Source organism: Callorhinus ursinus, unplaced genomic scaffold (genome assembly GCF_003265705.2).
Source record: "Callorhinus ursinus isolate GAN/ISIS: 27379988/994484 unplaced genomic scaffold, GSC_fseal_2.0 scaffold11, whole genome shotgun sequence".
In the NCBI taxonomy this organism is placed as follows: Eukaryota; Metazoa; Chordata; class Mammalia; order Carnivora; family Otariidae; genus Callorhinus; species Callorhinus ursinus.
In genome coordinates, this window is record NW_027397073.1 from 3,473,084 (window position 1) to 3,491,752 (window position 18,669).

The 18,669-nt window shown below is 40.9% G+C and overlaps 1 protein-coding gene across 4 annotated transcripts in view; it reads right to left on the bottom strand.

Moving 5' to 3' along the window:
• Positions 1-18,669, bottom strand: part of ZNF407 (zinc finger protein 407) — a 480,646-nt gene that overhangs the window by 454,716 nt on the left and 7,261 nt on the right. The window lies entirely within an intron of this gene.

Genomic DNA, 18,669 nt, shown 5'->3' on the forward strand with positions numbered 1-18,669 from the left:
GACAACTGCTTCATCCTTTCCCCTGCAGCAACGAGCCTTACCATGATTTTTCTAAATATACCCTAATTAACAACATGCACATTGTCATCGCATATCACTATTCCCGCTCAAACTCTCCTGCCAAAGAAAAGCCCCTCCTATTCCCACTGTCAATCACCGGTTTCCTCGTCTAACAGCCATTCTGTACCATCTGAAGGTTAATGACAATCAGAAACCTCAGCAGGAGAGCAGGATTAATGAAGCAAATTTGGGGAGGAGAAAAGAATTTCACTGAATAAAATGCTTTAAAATCAATAATATTGATTTTATTTTTCATTATGCTATTTAATTCAATTAAAACATACCATTTTTCCATTTACATTACACCAGGATTGGAATTTTTAGCCAAATGCCATTGGATTTGATGTTAATAAAAAACCACCAATTATGGCCTCAAAGCTAATGATAACTATTTTTAACTATTTTAACTACTTTTTTCATAACAACGACAAACCCAATAAAGGCTATTGTTCTGACTCTGCTAACAGTGGGGAACAAAATATATTTATGTGATACCAAAAGCATGAGCAACAAAAGAAAAAATGGATAAACTGGGCTTTATCAAAATTAAAAATTTCAAATGACAAAGTAAAAAAACAACCCACAACGTGGGGAAAACTTTTTGAAAATCATATACCTGACACAGGACTTAATCTAGAACATATTGAGAACTCTGACAACTCAATGATAAAAAGATGAACCAATTTCTAAATGAGCAAAAGGGGCTCACTATGTATTTCTCCAAAGAAGATACATAAACAGCCAAAAAGCACATGAAAACATACTCTATCAGTAGTCATTAGAGAAATGCAAATCAAAACCAAAACGCAGTACCATTTCATACTCATTAGGACGGCTAGAATCAAAACGTCAGACAGTAACGAGTGTTGTTGAGGATGTAGAGACATCAGAACAACCACACAAAAGCTAGTGGGGATGTAGAACAGTGACGCCACTTTGGAAGAGTGGCAGTTCCTCCAACGACTAAGCATGGAGCTACCATACAGCCCGTCAATCCCACTCCCAGGTATACGCCCGAGAGAAGTGAAAACATTTGTCCTTGCGAACACTTGTATACAAATGTTTACAGCAGTACTAGTCATAATAGCCAGGGGGTGGAAACAACCCAAAGGTTTATCAACAGATTAATGGAAAAACAAAATGAGGTACATCCATATCCACATGATGGAATATTCGGCCGCATAAAGGAATGGTACTGCCATATGCCACAGTATGCGTGAACCTTGGAAATGCTAAGTGAAAGAAGCCAGTTACTACAGACCACATAGCACAGGATTGCTTTCACAGGAAACGTCCAGAACAGGAGCATCCCATAGCTATAGAAAGTCAGCCAGTGGTCCCTCAGGGCTGGGGGAGGGGAGCAAGTCAGGGGGTGAAAGCTAAAGAACACAGGGTTTCTTTCTGAGGTGATGAACATGTTCTAAAATTTACTGTGGTGATGGTTGCACATGTCCGTGAATATACTTAAATCCATTAAATTGTAGATCAAATGGATAACGTGTGTGGTATGTGAGTATCTCAATAAAGCTGCTTAAAAACATATAAATTGTCGAATATAACCTACAACACAAAAACATCTTGTATTTGTTACTGTGTTACAAGAACAGACTGTACCATTCTTGTAAAAGAGTGAAAAAGATAAATGTACATAGTTTCATTACACTTATAAGATGTTTACCATTTCTCAGGATGTGATCCAGAAAATATAAATTAAGTAAGAGGTTAACAGATGTTTGGGCAGGAAAAACAAACCCCTGGTCAAGTAAGTTTAGGAAACTCTGGTTTGAACCAAAGTTTCTTTACCATAGGATGTCTCAGCACAGAAGCATTTCCAAAACCAATTTCATTACAGAACTCATTATTTATAAAGAATCAAAAGACCAGTTCTAACACCCTTTAGAAAGTGCTCCTTTAAATAAGGCATTGGTTCTGCTATTCAACATTTGTAATTAAAGAGTAAACGGGGGGGGGGGGATGAAGCATCCATCTGTTCCAAAAACATCACCGAGTACCTACTATATGCCAAGTACTCTTGGTTGTAGATACTGGAATTACAGCAAAGAACAACATAAAACCTCTGCCTTACATTATAAAGGGTAGGACAATTTTTTTTAAAAGAAATAGTGCCCAGTCCAGAACATCTACTTGAAGAAGAGTCACAGGGACTGGATTTACTCTCATGCATGAAACAACTAAAAAAGAAAAAAACAGACAAAATCTATGAAACAAGAGCATAACACTCGACATCAGAAACTAAAGGACAGTGATCAGAGACGAGATGCAAACAAGAGGAGTCCCAGCTTACAGCCTGGAGAAATGACCCAGGCCACAGCACAGCAACGGGATCCCAGACAGAGCCCAGGGGTCTCCCAGTGGAGCTGAGGGGCAGCTAGAATCTGTAGGGCAGAGTCAGAGAGAGGAGAAGCCCGGAGACCTACAGGGAGTCCCTCATGGGTGCCCTATCAAGATAGAGATGACTCCCCTCCATTTTCCCCAGAAATTGTCTCCTACCCCTCTCACTCACTCACTCCCAGGTAACTCCCCCTCCCTGAGGCAACCATTGCCCAGTCTTCTTCTGCAATGAATTAGTCTCGCCTGTCCCGGAAGTTCATATAAATGGAATCAGACAATAGGCCGCTTGCAGGGAAGAAGGGTCTGCCCTCTTTTGCTCAAAGTGGTGTTTCTGTTGCATGTATTAACAGTGCACGCGTCCCACTTCAGTGAGAGCAGAGTTCTGTTGTACGGGTACACCACAATTCCATGGATGGACACCTGAGCTGTTTCCCCTTCTTTGGCTATTATGATAAAGCCGCTATGAATATTCTCAAACAACTCTTTTTATGAACATATATGTGCATTCCTTTTGTGTAAATACCTCAGGGTAGTAAGGCTGGACTACAGGGACAGATGTGTATGCTAATCTTGTGACAAACTGTCTGCTTGATTTTCTTACACAGCTACCAGCAACGTCAAATTTTGACTGATCCACACATTCTCACAAATATTTGATGCTGTCAGTCTTTTCAATTTAAGTCATTCCAGTAGGTGTGTACGGCTCTAATCTGCACTTCCCTGATGACTACTGATGGTGCCGAATAGTCTGTTATGTGCTTTATGAAATGTTTGCTAGCCTTTTGCCCACTTCTTACACAGGTTGTCTATTTTATTATTGAGCCGGAGGAGCTGCTTATGTGTTCTGAATATAAATCACCTGTCAGAGGTTTCACAAATATTTTCTCCCTTTTCATTTTATTAATGTCTTTTGATAAGCAAGAGTTTGAAATTTTGATAAAATCCGGTTTTTTTCCTGTTCTAGTTATCTGTATGTCTGGTTTATTCTGTCTCCCCATCCTAGAAAGTAAGAGCATGGTTTATTTTATCCACCCTTACATCCGAAGAGCCTAGAACAATTCCAAGCACATATAAGGTACTAAAATAAACAAATACCTCACAGTGGTATAAGAAATGTCTCTTGCCCAAGTATTTATAGGTAAAATGAAACATGCCTGAGATAACACTTCAGAACAGTCCAGCAGAGGGGCATAGTGAAGGCTATGTGCTGATAATGATTAACGCTGAAGGACAGTTACATGGAAATTCAGTATATTATCCTACCAACTTTTGTATAAATCTGTATATGTACATGTTTGAAAATGTCCATAACATAACTTATGTTTAACATTTTTAATGTTTTTCCTAAAATGGTGTGAATTCTCTTCCTTTCAATGAGGAGTCCAACCATGTCTTCCCCTTCCAGCACTCCTACGACACACTACCACACTACCTTCACTGTGGACACCAGCAGGAGATTCCTCTTCCGAAGTATATGTACAGACAAACACTAACTTAGGGAGGACGCACACACATACACTTATGCAGAGTGAATGTTCTAATGATGGAACATACTACTACATTTTTACAGACAAAAGAGGGACAACTGCATTAATATGCACACACAAAATAATGAAACCCTTTATTATCTTCTATATAATGCCTCCAAAAATTTTAAAAAAGGAGAAAATATTTCTACACTTATTTCCCAACTGATTTTTTAAAATAATGAAATAACTCAACATCTCATTTTATCTAGAAAGAACACTGAACATTCAACAAATATATACCGAGGGCCTACCGCATGGAGGTAACTATAGTGCTACCAACGCATTCCGTGCCCTCACCAGGCTCTTGCTCTATTAGGAGCCATGTGACAAACACGCAGAGGAATTCTAACACGAGGCCACGTGTGAACGTGTGGGACAGGAACTAAGATCTACGGCTGTGTAAATGAGCAAGGACTCATACTTCCAAGCAGAGTATTTGGCCCAAAGAGCAGAAATATCATCTGAGCCAAACATGGGGAAACTGAAACTGCTTTTTTATTTTTTTGACAGAGCAGGTAGGAACAGTGAAATAAGTCAGGTAGAAGAAAGGGATTAGGCAAGGCCACACAACACCTGCAACGCAAGCACGCAAGACTGTCATCCACAGTCTGAAGAGCTACGGCGCTGGCTTTCTACCCCAGAGCGACGGAGAACAAAGCGGAGGGTCAACCAAGACATCACACAAGGCTCTGAACTGAAAGTTGGAATCTATTCAGTAATGCCAATGAGGAGTCACCAAAACACAGCACTACTTTAGGATGACTAATTTTTCAGTATGCACAGCATAGCACAGGTACAGAAATTACAGAAAGAATGCCTTCCAATAGTTTACGTTACAAGGCCCAGAACGAGAATGATGTCGGTAAGCAGGAGCGTAAGATGATTTAATAAATATCTTAAAGTGATCTGGAGGAGATTAAACAGAAATGAGAATATTTATGCTAATATAAATTAAACAGAAGAGTCTGCCACAGAAAGATTATTAGAACAAGCACCAAACTGCCAGTGGAGATGGGGGAGAGAATCCAAAACTCACCCAGCTGAGACAGTTTCAGTGCACATTTTTCTGGAGGCAAATTTCATTCATTCACTCAACAAATATTTATTGAAAGCCAATCAGAAAGCACCTTAAATTTTCTCAGAAACAAAGCAAATGAACAGGTAGGGGACTTGCTGCCAACCGTTAGAGTAAGTAAGTCATAATCTCCGTTTCTTCTCAAAGTACTGGTACCAGTGGAGGAAGAGAATGAGTCTCCGATATCCTCCCAGATTAAGGTTTCAAGATTCAGAAGACCTAGGAGGTGTCTAAAGTAATGGGATATATTATTAAACCAATCTTCCTAAAGCGTATGTTTCCTATACGAATCCATCCATTACCATTCAACACATCCTCACTGTGCCACAAAGATTCTCAAATATGCAATTCCATTTATAGTAGGTACTCATCCAAATTCCCAGCCAGTTGCTCCTTGAGTTAAAAAGACAAAGAAACAAGTAAGCTGCATGTAATTTTATCATCTTCAATTTCACCTATAGATTATTAACTCACCAAGAATCTGTCATGAAAGAAAGTTCCTGCTCTAACAGAAATAGTGTCTGCTATGGTTTAAAATTCTTTAAAAAGCTGCAAGAGAGAAATCAAAACATTCATATGTTTTTTTTTTAGACACTCATATACTTTTTAAGAACAAAATCAAACAAATCAATAGCAGCCTTCTGATGACACCTGGTGGCCAGTGCTCACAGGAAGTTTCTTTCAGCCTTTTAAAGAAAGAACTTCGGGAACTACTCACCCACTCCACGTGCTATCTTTACTCTGGGCAGCACGCATGAAACCCCTCCCTTCGGTTGTACTTTTCACTCGTTCCAATCTCATCTTCATTTCTCTCTTCGTCCCTTTTCTCCTTTCTGACGTGTACATGTGCAGGGAGCTTGAGCCCTGGCTCACGCATGCTCACTTTCTCCCTTACACGCTCACACACACACTCTCTTGCTGGTGTGACAAAGCCCCCACACTAGAAACCACCTCTCCCTGCCTCCCCGCCACGGCATCTCACCCCTCACCCCTCCTGCCCTCACCCCAGCTGGCGGTGCAAACAGTGTGAAGTTAGCCTGTGTTGGCACCAAGGCAACAGTAAGATCACAGCAGGGGACACACGTGCAGGACAGCAGGTGCACACACACACATGCATATATAAAAACTCCCAATGGTCTTTTGTCCCTTCCCTTTGGGGAGTTCAAAAAAGAATGAACTCCAGAAGTCATTAGGATCTGGCAGTAAGGATTCTCTCCTCCCAGAAGGACCGGGTAAGACGTAAGACTTCCGACAAGCCTGTTACGAGCTGCAGAAGTGACAGGGCAGTGAGTCAGGGGTACGTGGAAACCAGTGGACTACTCAGATTTCTTCCATCTGCCACTTCTAACTATAGACTTCCATATACGGAGTGGCAATTTGTAACAGAGACCATAAAATATTAATGTCTGATCCTACAAAGAAAAAAAATCACTTTTCTCTGAAAATGCTTATAAGTTGAATGAACTCTTCCATGACAACAGAGTATAATTTAACACCCTAAAAACCATTCACTAGATAACATCAGAGACAACTTGACCACTAGGGATAGATGTGTACGTAGTTGTGGTTTATGCACCATTCAACCAGTGCATGAACACTTCAGTCCAGTAAAACCCACATCTTCGTTGTCCACAGAACAGGCCACAGTGCATTCCTAAGTAGTAAGTTTGTAGGCACGTCCACTTCCTCACCCAGGAAAAGGCCTGTGGGTGTTTAAAATGAGTCCACAGAACGTCTGACACTCCCTTCAAAGGATGAACCCTCATTCTCTCCCCTCGGTGTGGGCTGGCCTCACTGACCTGCTTGTAAGGGACAGAAAATAGTGGAAGCAGGACCTCTGACTCCGGAGACCAGATCATAAAAGGCACGAGCTCTCTGCATGCCCGCTCTCTGGCCTGCGTGTTGAGAGGACATTCTTGCAGCCTCTGGGTGGGGAGGCCCACAGGGCAAGAGAGGCAGCTCCTGCCAAGAGCCAGAGAGGACGGGCGCTCCTGCCAGCAGCTCCGCCAGCCCCAGGCCGGGCTATGGGGGACGGCAAGCCCCACAAGAGCCTGACTGCTGGAGAAACCTGGGGCCAGAACCTTCCTGACCCACAGAAACCAGGAGGTAAAAGACGCGTGCAGCTTCAAGCCACTGAGTTCTGACATAATGTGTTACGTAGTGACAGAGAACTAAGAGAAGGCCCTTCTCTCCTGTCCACCTTGGCAAGAACAGATATGGCTCAATTTCACCCTCCTTCAAGTATATTTTATATACATTTCCTTTCCTATGTGCTCCAACCTTTAACAAGAATCCTGTGCTAGCACAGTAAGATTAAGGTACACAGGACATCAGTCCGTGTCCACTGAAATACACTGTTTGAAATGCATTTCAAGAGCACAACTCCTATCAAACTTCTCTAAGAAGATTTTAGAACTTTCATCCACTGGCATTTACATTTATACCTCTTCTACTACCAAAACCAGATCTGATACAGCTTACAATGAAAACTGATATAATAAAATCAAGAGTTACTGAAGAGCTAACTAATAAAGAGACGAAGTAGAGTTTTAAATTTAGATTTGTATGGAATAAAAGCAATGTCTTAATGGTTCCTGAAAAACCTGTTCATCTTGGAGGAAGATGCTCACTTGTACAGGCCCCTGGGACTGTTTAGCAAGCCACCTGCCCCAGAACTAATGGCAGCAACAAGTTCCTTTCCAGCTAGGCTCGGAAATGTTAGCAGCCTACACTCCTCTAACAGTCCCCAAACCTGATGAGGCGGCCCACGGGACAAACACATGTACAGCCACGGGCCACGTGACTCCCTCCTTCCCCCAGCAGGACACACGCAAGCTCAGGAGACCTGGGGGCCTCTGGCCCCAGGACTCCTCGTACCTGATTAGGTTCCAACTCCAAAGTATTTCATGTACCATCTTTAGCTTAATCCCAACAAAGAACCTTCCCTGACCAGAATCCAAGGACTCACTAAAGACGAGCAGGCCCGAACTATGTGCTCCTTGGCCCGAATGGCAGGAGCAAGGTAAAACTATCTGATGGGAAAAAAATTTCTCACTCAAGTCAGAACAGAATTCCACTTCTATTCCAGGGATACCCGTATTTTATTTCCAATATCCAATTAACTTTTGCCGGTAAGTTAAAAATTAGAATATGTGCTTAGTGCCTAAGAGAGAACTAAAACAATCACTAAAAAAACGGTATTAATAGGGACCAAACACGGTGACCACAACAGAATAAAAAGACCATCATCCCTTTCCTTACCAAAGATTTCTGCCTTTTCCAACACTACTTACGAAAACATATTAAAAGCAACATAAAACAACAAATCATGGGATAAAAATAAACCATAAAAGTAGCTCAGCCTCCTCACCTGGCTATTTCTTTTTCATTTTTTTTTAATCTTCCTATATTTCAAGTACTGTTTTCCAAATACAGTAAATTGATCCAGTAATAAAGTTAATTTTAAGACGATCTTATATCAACCATCTCTGACAAGTGCAGCTTTTGCAGAAATATTTTACACAAAAAGTTAAAATTTAATATATCTTTCAAAAAGCATTTTTTTAAATCAATGCTTGTTAGTATTTCCATCTAATTTTCTTAATTTATTTCAAAGAAATAAAATTTTTATTGGAACAGGAAAACAGGATAAAAGAAGAGAATGAAGACTCTGAGTAGAGAATGAAAAAGTTCAATGCCATTAAAAGCAGACACATAGGATCCTTGGTATCTTATGCCATTTGAAAAGGTTGTTTTATTATCAATGTAACTAATCACAATGAAACCATCTCTTACAACTAAAGACATTATAATGAATTTTCTTTACAACTACAGAGAAATGGGATTTGCTGTTTCACATCGAATAGAACAGGCTGTATAAATTCTTCTTCCTATTTATTGTAAAATATAATTTCATCTATAAAATCAGTCATGAAATATTAAAACTGAAACAACAGAATTTATATCCTTTACTTAATTTAGTTTAAACGGTCTATTCACTAAAAAAAGGGGGGGTACATGTGATAGAGCCCCTATACTTTCTCATTAAGTGTTTCCATTAGACCCTTTATTTTCAAGAATTTATAATACAGCCATAAAAAAAGCATTCCATGATAAAAGTTAGTATACTTTCCTCAAATTTGCCTTTTATCTTTTTCAAAAGGGACCAGAATGAAGCACATGCATATGAAAGCTGAGTAAAGAGATGGAGGAAAATAAAAAGAAACACGTTAACATATTTACTCTGAAAATTTTAAACACTAGTGAAAAAGAACATTAAAGTGCAAGGAAGGAAGCCTTTGTTTTCATCCCAACCAGTCCAAAAATAGGCTGAAGGACACTTGGTAACCACTGACCCCAAGCCTCAGAGTCCTGGGTTAGAAGTGGAGAGAAGGAGAAAGACCCCTACATCTGAGGAGAAAACCCCTCAGTGACAGTAAGGAGCTGCTCAGCACTCAACCAACAGAAAACATACTCTTGGGTATGGATTTCTTTTTCATCCCAGCAGAAAAATAGGAAGAAAAGGGGGATTTCCAAATTGAGAATCTGGGAGAAATATAAGAAAAACACATCTAGAAACAAGTTCCAGAGTTCTTGGCGAGACTGCTTCATCAGGTCCACTGGGAAGAGCGGGAGATTGGTACAATGGCTCATCACAGAGCTGCAGGGAAAAAAGACTGAAACTGCTAATTTGGGAAGAAATCTGGAAAACACTGTAATTCCAAATGTCAATAAGCTAACACACGATATAAAACTATCAAGCCTCAAGACATTTGGAATATAAATTATTAGGTATCAAAGATGTGAGTGCTAAGAAAGTATATTTAGAAAGGAGAAAAGCCTTCAGTATTCACATTTTTAAAATGGATGTAGTTCTAACCAAGTCCATTTATATACCAAAGTTAATAGTTTTTTTCCTCTGGGTGGCAAAATTATAGGTAACTTTTTTTCTTCTTCCTGACATTTTCTTATACTTTCTAAAATATATCACTTTGGGGGGAAGACTGACAGGGACGCTTTAAAAAAAGTCTCTACATATGGTTGAAGTAATGGAAATTGATGACCACCCTCAAGAAAAAAAAAGAAGCCCTAAGACAGAAATACATTCATGATTGCAGTTCTTGGACTAAACTCATAATCAAAACAAAGAAAAGGAGAGTTAAGGGCGATGTTTGGTGAAATTCTCAGGGACCTCACGCTGACACTCAAGAATGAGGGAGGTGGGCGGCAACAATTAACACACCCTTAGCACCCAGATCTTGGCCTCCAACACCATCCCCACTAAAAGGAACCTGGCAGCCTCAAGAAATGGCAGATTCTAGGGCTGGGGCAAGGTAGGTGTACAAGATGAGCCTGGAGCATTTTATTTATTATGTCAAAAAGTGGAGAAATGCTTTTAAAAAAAAATGATGTGACAAAGACACAGGAGTCAACTAGAAGGGGCTCCCACTGGCCAAATCTGGGACAACTGGAGAACCAAATAATTAGGCACCATCAGACACAGGAATGGATAAGTACATATTGATAGCTGGGAGACAGACAGATGGATGAACCGATGGACAAAAAGATGGCTCTGTGTGTGTAATAGGATGCTGAGGGCCAAGTCGTAAACATGGAGAGTGAAGGAGATAGAAAATCATACTGGCAAAGACTGCATCAGGCAAGAATCATCAATGGATGCTAAATCTAGAGGGGGATAATTTTGATATGCAGAATGTTTAAATGGTGATAAAGCAACTGCTTACCAGTTGCAAGGGAAGAATAAAAAAAACCTCAGTAATTGGTGGATAAATCAGCAACACCTTGGTGGGGGTGGGGGGAATGAAAAAAATTAACATCCTCAAGGAAGGGCAGACAGACATGGTATGCCTCCAAACAGAACACCCTCGGAAGGACAGGACACCCGTGCACCATGCAGCGAGAATGCAAATCCTGCAATTAAATAAGAGGAAACAGTAGACAAACACAAAGTGAGGAATATTTTATTTTAAAAAGAAAAAAGTAGTGGAGAGGACTACATTCTTCACCAATGTCAATGTCATAAAAGACAAAGACTATGGAAACATTCCAGATCAAGGAGGCAAAGGAGACAGGACAACAAAATGCAATGCCTGTTCTCAGACTGGATCCTGTGATGGCAGGGAAAAAATGCTAGTAAGGACATTTTAGGTCAACTGACAGAAAAAGACTGTGATGATAAACTGTATATGTTAACTAACTGGGTTAAGGGATGACCAGATAGCTGGGAAAACATTACATCTAGCTGTGTCTGTGAGGCTATTTCTGGAAGGGACAAGCATCTGAATCAACAGACTGAGTAAAGATCATCCTCACCAATGGACAGGGGCGTCACCCAATCCGCCAAGGGCCTAAATAGAACAAAAAGGCGGAAGAAGGGCAAATTTGTTTTTTGTTTTAGCTTGAGCTGGGATATCCATCTTCTCCTGCCTTCACACTCTTGGTTCTTGGGCTTTCAGAATCAGAATGAAACCACCAATTTTACTGTGTCTCTCCCAGCAGAAAGCAGACTGTGGGGCTTTTAGCCCCCTAAGTCATGTGAGCCAACTCCATCTGCATCCACACATACATATGTAGCCCTACTCTGTTTCTCTGAAGAATCCTGACACAGATTTTTGTAAAGGTAGTTCTGGAGGAGAATATTAAGGAAAAGTTTTCTGACTTGGTTCTGGGATTTCTAGAATTGGCTCTCTAATCTGATTAGATTAAAAGAGTCTAATGACTCGGTTTTCAGTATAAAGAGAGCACTTCTTTTGGTCTATGATGAGAACTAATTACAGATACACAAAATATCTGCATTGGATACTCCTAATCAACCAGTTATATGAATCAAAGAGCTAAGTGACTCTACATATGATACTAACATTTCTGGAAAACCATGGAATATAATGACTGGTTGGTTGGCCCTAATGTCCCTGGACAAAATGATGAAAGAAAATGATAAGCTCGGGGAGTCCAAGTCCCAACTCAAGCACAGCATAAATGACCTGAGAGCTTCCAAGTGTGCCCCTGAGGAAAGCCTGATCTCAACCAGCGGCAGGGCTGAAAGCGCTGCGTATCAAGTGACGAGCATCCTTCTGAGATTGGCTACATCAGAAAGCAAGCTGAATGCCCACCCTCACAGGGGTGCACTGTTACTCCGAGGGCACTAACTGGGAAGGACCCGGGCCTCAACGCTAGGATGGGGACATGCAGGAGGAGTCTCATAAAGCTGGGGATATTGAGTCCCTAAATTCTCATACATCTTCTTTGCCAGCAGAAGAGGTCTTCCCAAACCCAACAGTGCCCTCATGCCAGTTCCTATAATAAATCTCATGTTTTACATATCTATATTTAATATATCATTGGTTCTCTTTTCCTGGAGAAACCCAATATAAGTACCAATGTAAATTTATAAAATTAAATACTTTAATTATATACAGGAATATCCTTATTTCTAGAAAATAGACCCCGAAGGATTTATGGGTAAAGGGTCATGATATACTTAAAATTTATTCTTAAAAGGCTGAGGAAAAAGTGTGTGTGTACGCACACACACGTGGGTAAGGAGAGAGTGTATACACTCTCCAAATGATCTCCAAATAAAAAGTAAAGAAAAACATCAGGACAACAACGTGAGCTGGTTTCATAAAGATGGCTTAGAAAGACCTCTACCACATCTCTAGTAACTGTCAGGGGGTCAAACGAATATAAAGCTCCTTAAAATTGACAAAGATCACTTCTTGGACTTGACAAAACCCTTACTCTACACACTAACTAGCAGTTCCCATTTAGACTCCCAGCAAGCCAAAAAACTTGACCTCCAACTGAAGGTCTACTGCAAATTATATCCTTCCTACTACAGCTGTGTCTCTGTACTAAAGAGTTTTAACTCCTTTGCCATTAGGGAGGGGAAAAAAACTATTTTGTTGGCATCTTTCTGCCAATTCCTGTCCGCTGTAGTTTCCACACCAGCCTTAAAAAAGTCCTGGGAGATGCCAATGCCAACAGAATGTCATACTTCAGAGGAGTATGAGGGCATTTTTCCTATTCCTGGCAAAGCCGGTTAATGTGTGTTAAATCTTAAAAAATTTCAATGGTATGAACCAGCTATCTACAATAGATAAGCCTTCCTCATGCCCCAAGCAAAAGGATGCAAGCTGGCACACACGTCAGAGTTTTCTGGCAAAGGCATGATGTGGAAAGGGAAAGGCACACGGTGGTAACATACAGCTAAGAGGCAGCACAAGACTTCTTACGTCCGTATGTCCAGTCAGCACTGCGCCCATCTCTGTCCATGGACACCTGAGCTCTGACCTTAGAATCTAGTCTGATTCTGTGACTAGGAGCCACTTGCAATCATACACACCTCTGGATCCCTTCATTACACTAGAAGGTTCTCCCTGCAGGTTTCTTGCAATTCATTACAGTGCTCTCTTACGCCTTTTCCCATAGTTTTCACCCAGTAAAACTGCATTTCCATTTTAAAGTTTCCCTCTGAATTCTCCTTCTGACTTCCATTTTGCTGCTTTTCACTAAGCCTCTGTGTCTCTCACATCGCACTCTCAACTAATTACTATAAATGAAAGAAGGTTAAATAACCTCCAAACTTTAAGTGATTGTTCTTGGACTATTTTAACACACTTCTTTTGTTTTTACCTGATGTAGTACAAATTACGAAAATAAACTCATCTGAAATTCTTTCACCTTTCCTTTATTTTTCTTGCCTGCTTGTATTTATCCTGCCTGCTGATATGGGTGTTAATGAATTCAAAAATTAAAATATGTGTAAAGAAAGTCAGGAGAGAAACTGGACTATATACAAAGTTAGATTCTTCAAAAAAAAAAAAAAAAACAAAAAGGCTAAGTTTCAGTTTGTTCAATGTCTATAGTGCATAAGACTCATCTACAAAATTCTGGAACACTTAAACTAAGAAGCTCCCTTCTCAACTTAAAAGACAGATATTCTAACAAACTTGAAGTACTAATTTGTACACCAGGACACAAACTACCAAAATGACTGAAGAGATTAAAACATAAATTATGTATAAGTCCAACATCTTAGGTAAGTTCTAGAATCATCTGAGAGGGGAGTGAAGACATGTTTGGGGTACCTCCTCAGTTACAACGATGGCAGAGTCACCCCTCCAACAAAGCACCCGCCCCTGCTGACAGTGCGCAGAATGTCCCTGCGGTGGCACCTTACATATGCTTAGGTGAACAAAAGAATATAGGCACCTGGAAGCAGAAGAAGGGAGACAGGTGAATAATTTCCCCACTGCCCTTCTCTCCTCATACACCTGAAATAATTTAAAGTAGTGATCTAGCAGTGCTTCTCGGCTCCTTTCAAGCCTTGTTACCCTCCGTGTGCTTGGGGCAGGGTCACCATCACGTGCTTTCCCTGCCACAGATTCAGTGTTTTCCAACATCTCCCCTTCATTCCACGCTCATCCGCTTCTCCCACTACTCACTAACTCTAGGAGTGGCTGTTTCACGCTGTTTGCGAGTGGTTGGGACACGCTGTTTTGGTTATCCCTCAGTGACAACAAATGCAGACATTAAGCAAACAGAATACTGACCTTCTCAATAGGAAAATGCTGCAGCCAAAGCCTCATCAGACATAGTGTGTCTGCTAGTTTCCATGTGACTGCATTTATTTCTATTCAAATTTTATGGATGAAGCACTGAAGTGACGAAAAAATAGTGTTTCTCATGTGAACAATATTTCCCAAGGGAGACAGCTATATCACTAATGGCATTTTAAAATAAAGCCATATACCACAAGCATGGATTTTTAAATAAGTATGTATTAGTCAGCTATGTATAATGAAAAAACCTAGGACCAATCTAGGACTCCACATATACTAATACATCACTTCTCAGGACAAGGCCAAGTTCCTGTCATTGGTCAAGCCAAATATTCAGCTCTGAGTTCATTGTGAAACCAGCAGGCTCTGAAAAATCAGTCCCCTCCCTGCTGCCAACAGCCCTTCCTGGGTCATCTCACAAGGGGAATTCAGGGAGCGTCACGTGTAGGTAGGAGCCTCCTTCAGATCACACCTCTAAGAAAATAGGGCAGAATGATCAAACACCCCAACTCTGTAATATCATGCTTCCACATTCTGAGGAATAGATCACAGAATTATATTTGTGGAGAAGGGTAACTACAGAATACTCATTTTCTCCATCTTCACAGCCTGCTCTTCCTTTCTGATTTGGATACAGGAGCTAGAACCAACCCTACAAGAAGTCAATGCCCTAAAACCTTCACTACTATAATACGTGGGCTTAAGAATGGGTCAAACACAAATACAGAAGTTTGGGTCCCGCTCTCGTAAGCTTCCAAGGCAGGTGCTCCTGCTCTGCAGGCAGTCAGGTCCTGGCCCTGGCTGATTCTGGAATCCTGGCTCCTTCCATCTTTAAGGCCTGCCTTAGAGCTTCCTCATTCCCTGCATCCAGCTGACAGAAGCAAAGGAGCATGAAAGAAGCAGCACATTTGCTTCTTAAAAGCCTTGACTGAGAAGTCGCATCTACCACTTGACTCATACTTGCTTCCTGCCAGAGAGTCAGGAAAATGTGACCTGGAGCCCTGCAGCTCCATCTTATGAAAGAGAAAAACTGATGGATTTAGGGGGGCAGCCAGCCCCGTCTACCACACACCAACCCCCAAATTATCATACCACTTCTCACGAGACCATTAAGGAAGGCTTTCAGTCCTTACAAGACTTAACAAAAACCTTGGAGAAATGCACCTACTCCTGAAGAGCATACCTGGAGCTATGACTTCCACGTTTGTAAAACAAGGGAATTACAGACAATATCAATAACTGACAAACTCACCTCCTCATCAAAACTTGAACCCTTGGTCCTACCCATGGAGACATTCTGATTAAGAATGTCCAAGGGCACCTGGGTGGCTTGTCAGTTAAATGTGGGACTCTTGATTTCAGCTCAGGTCATGATCTCAGGATCGTGAGATGGAGCCCCCATGTTGGACTCCGTGCTGAGCGTGGAGCCTGCTTGGGATTCTCCCTCACTCTCTCCCTCTGCCCCTCCCCCTCGAGCGCTCACACTCTCGCTCCCTCTCTCTCTAAAAACAAAGAAAGAAGAAAGAAAGTCTGGGGTAGGGACAAAAGTCTGTAGTTTTAAAGAGCTCCCTGGGTGATTGTGATGAGCCAGACATGGGACCTACTGGACTAAAGTCCCTCCTACTTGTAAAAATACAATACATACTTCACACATATTTACAGGACTTGGAGCTGAGGCGCAGAGGAGGAAGAGGAAAGAAAGGGAGCAAGGAAGCTGAGCCAGGATGGAGAGTAAACTCGCTGTACTACAGTGGCCACCACACAAAGAGCCCCCCCAGACCATCTGCCTACATCATCATTTGCCACAAAGAATTATTCTGAATGTCCCCTTTCCCAAACACTGCCTCAACCTCTACCACCCTAGGTATGAAACACTACCCATATGCAAAACCACATGATGAACCCAGAAGATTCTTAATGAAAACTATCTGATCTCATTTTTTTGAAAGACAATAATTTCTACTACCTCGCCTAAGGATCTAAATTTTTAAGATTTTATTTATTTGACAGTGAGAGAGGGAACACAAGCAGGGGGAGTGGGAGAGGGAGAAGCAGGCTTCCCATGGAGCAGGGAGCCCGACGCGGGGCTCGATCCCAGGACCCTGGGACCATGACCTGAGCCGAAGGCAGACGCTTAACGACTGAGCCACCCAGGCGCCCCTGATCTAAATTTTCTAAGCTATTTTTAAAAGTACATTATCACCTTAGTTTAAATTTTAATGGCTTTATAATTATATGCACTCCTAAAACTAAGATTCCTCATTCTATAATAACTGATCCAATAATTATATATCAAATTCTGATCCATAATTCACAATCAGCAGAAATCTTAAGTGAATTGTACACCTCCAAGGCAGTAATATGTCGCTTCTTCTAGGTTTAAAGCATCAAGTTTCCATTATAGTTAGTAACTGACAAGAACGCTGGACTTCGGTTACATTGGATGATTACACTGGTGTAACTCCAACTGTGTTAAACAGTGTCTTTTCCCAAACACGCTTCTTACTACCTTACTTGTTTTTATTTAATACTATTTTGTTGTTTGTTTTTATAGAACAAAAAGCACAGCATATAAGAGAAAATAAAAGAGAAGTGTGAACATGAAACACATTGAAAAGCAGTGAGAATGAAGACTGAGATAATGTAGCTTTAGTAAAATGCAGCAGAAACTAGAAAACCTGAAGTATTTAAATCTGTTTTGAGAAGCCTGTGTTCTACATTTGCCCATAAGGGATCTCTGACAAGCCCTACATGTGTCTGAAACGCAGACATCCCCTGCTATGGAGGGACTCTCACGGGCTGTCAACTTCTTAGTGAGGGGCTGACTTTGCTAGAAAGTATGACATGATATAATTACAAATGTTTGACAGTTCTCCTGGTTTAGACAATTTTAGCACTCTGAGTATCAAACAAAAATAGTAGTTCTATTTGGTTCCACAGGACATATAACTTGACTTAGGGCTTCTAGAACCACATTTTTATTTTTCCTATACTTGTTAATTTCAAGGAGTGACTGTCATACTATGATGGCCTTAAATAAGGTTTTCAGCATAAGCAATGTTTAATTTAAGAAAAAGTCCTCATAATATGGGATAAATATGACACTCAAAAAAAATAATCGGGGCGCCTGGGTGGCTCAGTCGTTAAGCGTCTGCCTTCGGCTCAGGTCATGGTCCCAGGGTCCTGGGATCGAGCCCCGCGTCGGGCTCCCTGCTCCCCGGGAAGCCCGCTTCTCCCTCTCCCACTCCCCCTGCTTGTGTTCCCTCTCTCACTGTGTCTCTCTCTGTCAAATAAATTTTAAAAGAAAAATCTTTAAAAAAAATTATCAAAGGTTAAAAAAAATAGGCAAAGGCAGATTTCCCAAAAGTTCCCTTTTTAGCAACCAATTGCCCAAGCAAAGAAGTATGATTTCACAAGTCCTCTGGCAAAATACCACTTTCTAATGACCTGGAAGATGCAACCCTTAGAACTAAAACAGAATACAATTACTTTTTCAGCTTCAGAGACTTGTCATCTGCTAGAATGATAATGTATATTGGTTTAAAAAACAAACCTAAGACAAAGTAACTTCGCAAATGAGGTGAACAGCGCCTTTACCAGGCTTCTACATTGCCATTTTGACTTTTACTTTTTTTTCTCGTAACTCCAACACTCTCAGTCATTACTCTGTTTTGTCCAATTGTCTTTTTGCTCTGACCTTGTCTACAGGGCGTTTCAAATCAGACAGCCTCTACCACTTTCCCTGCATGCCCACAGGCTCCTTTCCTCCTCTTGCAGTGGTGACACTGGTCCCCACAGGTTCACTGTGAGGTTCAATCCTCAACAGAGTATAATCTCAGCACATAATGTGCTTGGCACCTAGTAAGCACTCAGCAAGTATTAATCATTATCATGGAAACCAATTTTCTTTTTGAAATCTCTACTCCTGAAAGTGATTTTATACCCTAATCCTGCAAAAGCACATCTTTATCACAATCACCCCATCCTATATTTTTCATACAAAGTGAATAGTCCCTTTCACAGACTTTGCAAAAAGAAAAACAAAATATAATTGTGTTTTAAATATTTG